Source organism: Ascaphus truei, chromosome 5, assembly GCF_040206685.1.
Source record: "Ascaphus truei isolate aAscTru1 chromosome 5, aAscTru1.hap1, whole genome shotgun sequence".
Lineage (NCBI taxonomy): Eukaryota > Metazoa > Chordata > Amphibia > Anura > Ascaphidae > Ascaphus > Ascaphus truei.
The window spans coordinates 191574023-191583210 of NC_134487.1; positions in this window are offsets into that span (position 1 = coordinate 191574023).

Below are 9188 nucleotides of genomic sequence, written 5' to 3' on the forward strand. Positions count from 1 at the left end.
CCAACTATATATGCACTGTGACACACTACAACGCAGTGCCAACTATATATGCACTGTGACACACTACAACGCAGTGCCAACTATATATGCACTGTGACACACTACAACGCAGTGCCACTATATATGCACTGTGACACACTACAACGCAGTGCCAACTATATATGCACTGTGACACACTACAACGCAGTGGCCACTATATATGCACTGTGACACACTACAACGCAGTGCCAACTATATATGCACTGTGACACACTACAACGCAGTGCCAACTATATATGCACTGTGACACACTACAAACGCAGTGCCACTATATATGCACTGTGACACACTACAACGCAGTGCCAACTATATATGCACTGTGACACACTACAAAGCAGTGTCAACTATATATGCACTGTGACACACTACAAAGCAGTGTCAACTATATATGCACTGTGACACACTACAACGCAGTGCCAACTATATATGCACTGTGACACACTACAACGCAGTGCCAACTATATATGCACTGTGACACACTACAACGCAGTGCCAACTATATATGCACTGTGACACACTACAACGCAGTGCCAACTATATATGCACTGTGACACACTACAACGCAGTGCCAACTATATATGCACTGTGACACACTACAACGCAGTGCCAACTATATATGCACTGTGACACACTACAACGCAGTGCCAACTATATATGCACTGTGACACACTACAACGCAGTGCCAACTATATATGCACTGTGACACACTACAACGCAGTGCCAACTATATATGCACTGTGACACACTACAACGCAGTGCCAACTATATATGCACTGTGACACACTACAACGCAGTGCCAACTATATATGCACTGTGACACACTACAACGCAGTGCCAACTATATATGCACTGTGACACACTACAACGCAGTGCCAACTATATATGCACTGTGACACACTACAACGCAGTGCCAACTATATATGCACTGTGACACACTACAACGCAGTGCCAACTATATATGCACTGTGACACACTACAACGCAGTGCCAACTATATATGCACTGTGACACACTACAACGCAGTGCCAACTATATATGCACTGTGACACACTACAACGCAGTGCCAACTATATATGCACTGTGACACACTACAACGCAGTGCCAACTATATATGCACTGTGACACACTACAACGCAGTGCCAACTATATATGCACTGTGACACACTACAACGCAGTGCCAACTATATATGCACTGTGACACACTACAACGCAGTGTCAACTATATATGCACTGTGACACACTACAACGCAGTGCCAACTATATATGCACTGTGACACACTACAACGCAGTGCCAACTATATATGCACTGTGACACACTACAACGCAGTGCAACTATATATGCACTGTGACACACTACAACGCAGTGCCAACTATATATGCACTGTGACACACTACAACGCAGTGCCAACTATATATGCACTGTGACACACTACAACGCAGTGCCAACTATATATGCACTGTGACACACTACAACGCAGTGCCAACTATATATGCACTGTGACACACTACAACGCTGTGCCAACTATATATGCACTGTGACACACTACAACGCAGTGTCAACTATATATGCACTGTGACACACTACAACGCAGTGCCAACTATATATGCACTGTGACACACTACAACGCAGTGCCAACTATATATGCACTGTGACACACTACAACGCAGTGCCAACTATATATGCACTGTGACACACTACAACGCAGTGCCAACTATATATGCACTGTGACACACTACAACGCAGTGCCAACTATATATGCACTGTGACACACTACAACGCAGTGCCAACTATATATGCACTGTGACACACTACAACGCAGTGCCAACTATATATGCACTGTGACACACTACAACGCAGTGCCAACTATATATGCACTGTGACACACTACAACGCAGTGCCAACTATATATGCACTGTGACACACTACAACGCAGTGCCAACTATATATGCACTGTGACACACTACAACGCAGTGCCAACTATATATGCACTGTGACACACTACAACGCAGTGCAACTATATATGCACTGTGACACACTACAACGCAGTGCCAACTATATATGCACTGTGACACACTACAACGCAGTGCCAACTATATATGCACTGTGACACACTACAACGCAGTGCCAACTATATATGCACTGTGACACACTACAACGCAGTGCCAACTATATATGCACTGTGACACACTACAACGCAGTGCCAACTATATATGCACTGTGACACACTACAACGCAGTGCCAACTATATATGCACTGTGACACACTACAACGCAGTGCCAACTATATATGCACTGTGACACACTACAACGCAGTGCCAACTATATATGCACTGTGACACACTACAACGCAGTGCCAACTATATATGCACTGTGACACACTACAACGCAGTGCCAACTATATATGCACTGTGACACACTACAACGCAGTGCCAACTATATATGCACTGTGACACACTACAACGCAGTGCCCACTATATATGCACTGTGACACACTACAACGCAGTGCCACTATATATGCACTGTGACACACTACAACGCAGTGCTCAACTATATATGCACTGTGACACACTACAACGCAGTGCCAACTATATATGCACTGTGACACACTACAACGCAGTGCAACTATATATGCACTGTGACACACTACAAAGCAGTGTCAACTATATATGCACTGTGACACACTACAAAGCAGTGCAACTATATATGCACTGTGACACACTACAACGCTGTGCCAACTATATATGCACTGTGACACACTACAAAGCAGTGTCAACTATATATGCACTGTGACACACTACAACGCTGTGCCAACTATATATGCACTGTGACACACTACAAAGCAGTGTCAACTATATATGCACTGTGACACACTACAAAGCAGTGTCAACTATATATGCACTGTGACACACTACAACGCAGTGCCAACTATATATGCACTGTGACACACTACAACGCAGTGCTCAACTATATATGCACTGTGACACACTACAACGCAGTGCCAACTATATATGCACTGTGACACACTACAACGCAGTGCCAACTATATATGCACTGTGACACACTACAACGCTGTGCCAACTATATATGCACTGTGACACACTACAAAGCAGTGCCAACTATATATGCACTGTGACACACTACAACGCAGTGCCAACTATATATGCACTGTGACACACTACAACGCTGTGCCAACTATATATGCACTGTGACACACTACAAAGCAGTGTCAACTATATATGCACTGTGACACACTACAAAGCAGTGTCAACTATATATGCACTGTGACACACTACAACGCAGTGCCAACTATAAATGCACTGTGACACACTACAACGCAGTGCCAACTATATATGCACTGTGACACACACTACAACGCAGTGCCAACTATATATGCACTGTGACACACTACAACGCAGTGCCAACTATAAATGCACTGTCGACACACTACAACGCAGTGCCAACTATATATGCACTGTGACACACTACAACGCAGTGCCAACTATATATGCACTGTGACACACTACAACGCAGTTCCAACTATATATGCACTGTGACACACTACAACGCTGTGCCAACTATATATGCACTGTGACACACTACAACGCAGTGCCAACTATATATGCACTGTGACACACTACAACGCAGTGCCAACTATATATGCACTGTGACACACTACAACGCAGTGCCAACTATATATGCACTGTGACACACTACAAACGCAGTGCCAACTATATATGCACTGTGACACACTACAACGCAGTGCCAACTATAAATGCACTGTGACACACTACAACGCAGTGCCAACTATATATGCACTGTGACACACTACAACGCAGTGCCAACTATATATGCACTGTGACACACTACAACGCAGTGTCAACTATATATGCACTGTGACACACTACAACGCAGTGCCCACTATATATGCACTGTGACACACTACAACGCAGTGCCCACTATATATGCACTGTGACACACTACAACGCAGTGCCAACTATAAATGCACTGTGACACACTACAACGCTGTGCCAACTATATATGCACTGTGACACACTACAAAGCAGTGTCAACTATATATGCACTGTGACACACTACAAAGCAGTGTCAACTATATATGCACTGTGACACACTACAACGCTGTGCCAACTATATATGCACTGTGACACACTACAAAGCAGTGTCAACTATATATGCACTGTGACACACTACAACGCTGTGCCAACTATATATGCACTGTGACACACTACAAAGCAGTGTCAACTATATATGCACTGTGACACACTACAAAGCAGTGTCAACTATATATGCACTGTGACACACTACAACGCAGTGCCCACTATATATGCACTGTGACACACTACAACGCAGTGCCCAACTATATATGCACTGTGACACACTACAACGCAGTGCCAACTATATATGCACTGTGACACACTACAACGCAGTGCCAACTATATATGCACTGTGACACACTACAACGCTGTGCCAACTATATATGCACTGTGACACACTACAAAGCAGTGTCAACTATATATGCACTGTGACACACTACAAAGCAGTGTCAACTATATATGCACTGTGACACACTACAACGCTGTGCCAACTATATATGCACTGTGACACACTACAAGCAGTGTCAACTATATATGCACTGTGACACACTACAACGCAGTGCCAACTATAAATGCACTGTGACACACTACAACGCAGTGCCAACTATATATGCACTGTGACACACTACAACGCAGTGCCAACTATATATGCACTGTGACACACTACAACGCAGTGCCAACTAAAAATGCACTGTCACACACTATAACGCAGTGCCAACTATATATGCACTGTGACACACTACAACGCAGTGCCAACTATATATGCACTGTGACACACTACAACGCAGTTCCAACTATATATGCACTGTGACACACTACAACGCTGTGCCAACTATATGTGCACTGTGACACACTACAACGCAGTGCCAACTATATATGCACTGTGACACACTACAACGCAGTGCCAACTATATATGCACTGTGACACACTACAACGCAGTGCCAACTATATATGCACTGTGACACACTACAACGCAGTGCCAACTATATATGCACTGTGACACACTACAACGCAGTGCCAACTATAAATGCACTGTGACACACTACAACGCAGTGCCAACTATATATGCACTGTGACACACTACAACGCAGTGCCAACTATATATGCACTGTGACACACTACAACGCAGTGCCAACTATATATGCACTGTGACACACTACAAAGCAGTGTCAACTATATATGCACTGTGACACACTACAAAGCAGTGCCCACTATATATGCACTGTGACACACTACAACGCAGTGCCCACTATATATGCACTGTGACACACTACAACGCAGTGCCAACTATATATGCACTGTGACACACTACAACGCAGTGCCAACTATATATGCACTGTGACACACTACAATGCTGTGCCAACTATATATGCACTGTGACACACTACAAAGCAGTGTCAACTATATATGCACTGTGACACACTACTACGCAGTGCCCACTATATATGCACTGTGACACACTACAACGCAGTGCCCACTATATATGCACTGTGACACACTACAACGCAGTGCCAACTATAAATGCACTGTGACACACTACAACGCTGTGCCAACTATATATGCACTGTGACACACTACAAAGCAGTGTCAACTATATATGCACTGTGACACACTACAAAGCAGTGTCAACTATATATGCACTGTGACACACTACAACGCTGTGCCAACTATATATGCACTGTGACACACTACAAAGCAGTGTCAACTATATATGCACTGTGACACACTACAACGCTGTGCCAACTATATATGCACTGTGACACACTACAAAGCAGTGTCAACTATATATGCACTGTGACACACTACAAAGCAGTGTCAACTATATATGCACTGTGACACACTACAACGCAGTGCCCACTATATATGCACTGTGACACACTACAACGCAGTGCCCAACTATATATGCACTGTGACACACTACAACGCAGTGCCAACTATATATGCACTGTGACACACTACAACGCAGTGCCAACTATATATGCACTGTGACACACTACAACGCAGTGCCAACTATAAATGCACTGTGACACACTACAACGCAGTGCCAACTATATATGCACTGTGACACACTACAACGCAGTGCCAACTATATATGCACTGTGACACACTACAACGCAGTGCCAACTAAAAATGCACTGTCACACACTATAACGCAGTGCCAACTATATATGCACTGTGACACACTACAACGCAGTGCCAACTATATATGCACTGTGACACACTACAACGCAGTTCCAACTATATATGCACTGTGACACACTACAACGCTGTGCCAACTATATGTGCACTGTGACACACTACAACGCAGTGCCAACTATATATGCACTGTGACACACTACAACGCAGTGCCAACTATATATGCACTGTGACACACTACAACGCAGTGCCAACTATATATGCACTGTGACACACTACAACGCAGTGCCAACTATATATGCACTGTGACACACTACAACGCAGTGCCAACTATAAATGCACTGTGACACACTACAACGCAGTGCCAACTATATATGCACTGTGACACACTACAACGCAGTGCCAACTATATATGCACTGTGACACACTACAACGCAGTGCCAACTATATATGCACTGTGACACACTACAAAGCAGTGTCAACTATATATGCACTGTGACACACTACAAAGCAGTGCCCACTATATATGCACTGTGACACACTACAACGCAGTGCCCACTATATATGCACTGTGACACACTACAACGCAGTGCCAACTATATATGCACTGTGACACACTACAACGCAGTGCCAACTATATATGCACTGTGACACACTACAATGCTGTGTCAACTATATATGCACTGTGACACACTACAAAGCAGTGTCAACTACATATGCACTGTGACACACTACAAAGCAGTGTCAACTATATATGCACTGTGACACACTACAACGCTGTGCCAACTATATATGCACTGTGACACACTACAAAGCAGTGTCAACTATATATGCACTGTGACACACTACAACGCTGTGCCAACTATATATGCACTGTGACACACTACAAAGCAGTGTCAACTATATATGCACTGTGACACACTACAAAGCAGTGTCAACTATATATGCACTGTGACACACTACAACGCAGTGCCCACTATATATGCACTGTGACACACTACAACGCAGTGCCCACTATATATGCACTGTGACACACTACAACGCAGTGCCAACTATATATGCACTGTGACACACTACAACGCAGTGCCAACTATATATGCACTGTGACACACTACAACGCTGTGCCAACTATATATGCACTGTGACACACTACAAAGCAGTGTCAACTATATATGCACTGTGACACACTACAAAGCAGTGTCAACTATATATGCACTGTGACACACTACAACGCTGTGCCAACTATATATGCACTGTGACACACTACAAAGCAGTGTCAACTATATATGCACTGTGACACACTACAAAGCAGTGTCAACTATATATGCACTGTGACACACTACAACGCAGTGCCAACTATAAATGCACTGTGACACACTACAACGCAGTGCCAACTATATATGCACTGTGACACACTACAACTCAGTGCCAACTAAAAATGCACTGTGACACACTACAACGCAGTGCCAACTATATATGCACTGTCACACACTACAACGCAGTGCCAACTATATATGCACTGTGACACACTACAACGCAGTGCTAACTATAAATGCACTGTGACACACTACAACGCAGTGCCAACTATATATGCACTGTCACACACTACAACGCAGTGCCAACTATATATGCACTGTGACACACTACAACGCAGTGCCAACTATATATGCACTGTGACACACTACAACGCAGTTCCAACTATATATGCACTGTGACACACTACAACGCTGTGCCAACTATATGTGCACTGTGACACACTACAACGCAGTTCCAACTATATGTGCACTGTGACACACTACAACGCTGTGCCAACTATATGTGCACTGTGACACACTACAACGCAGTGCCAACTATATATGCACTGTGACACACTACAACGCAGTGCCAACTATATATGCACTGTGACACACTACAACGCAGTGCCAACTATATATGCACTGTGACACACTACAACGCAGTGCCAACTATATATGCACTGTGACACACTACAACGCAGTGCCAACTATATATGCACTGTGACACACTACAACGCAGTGCCAACTATATATGCACTGTGACACACTACAACGCAGTGCCAACTATATATGCACTGTGACACACATCAACGCAGTGCCAACTATATATGCACTGTGACACACTACAACGCAGTGCCAACTATATATGCACTGTGACACACTACAACGCAGTGCCAACTATATATGCACTGTGACACACTACAACGCAGTGCCAACTATATATGCACTGTGACACACTACAACGCAGTGCCAACTATATATGCACTGTGACACACTACAACGCAGTGCCAACTATATATGCACTGTGACACACTACAACGCAGTGCCAACTATAAATGCACTGTGACACACTACAACGCAGTGCCAACTATATATGCAATGTGACACACTACAACGCAGTGCCAACTATATATGCACTGTGACACACTACAACGCAGTGCCAACTATAAATGCACTGTGACACACTACAACGCAGTGCCAACTATATATGCACTGTGACACACTACAACGCAGTTCCAACTATATATGCACTGTGACACACTACAACGCAGTGTCAACTATATATGCACTGTGACACACTACAACGCAGTGCCAACTATATATGCACTGTGACACACTACAACGCAGTGCCAACTATATATGCACTGTGACACACTACAACGCAGTGCCAACTATATGTGCACTGTGACACACTACAACGCAGTGCCAACTATATATGCACTGTGACACACTACAACGCAGTGCCAACTATATATGCACTGTGACACACTACAACGCTGTGTCAACTATATATGCACTGTGACACACTACAACGCAGTGCCAACTATATATGCACTGTGACACACTACAACGCAGTGCCAACTATATATGCACTGTGACACACTAC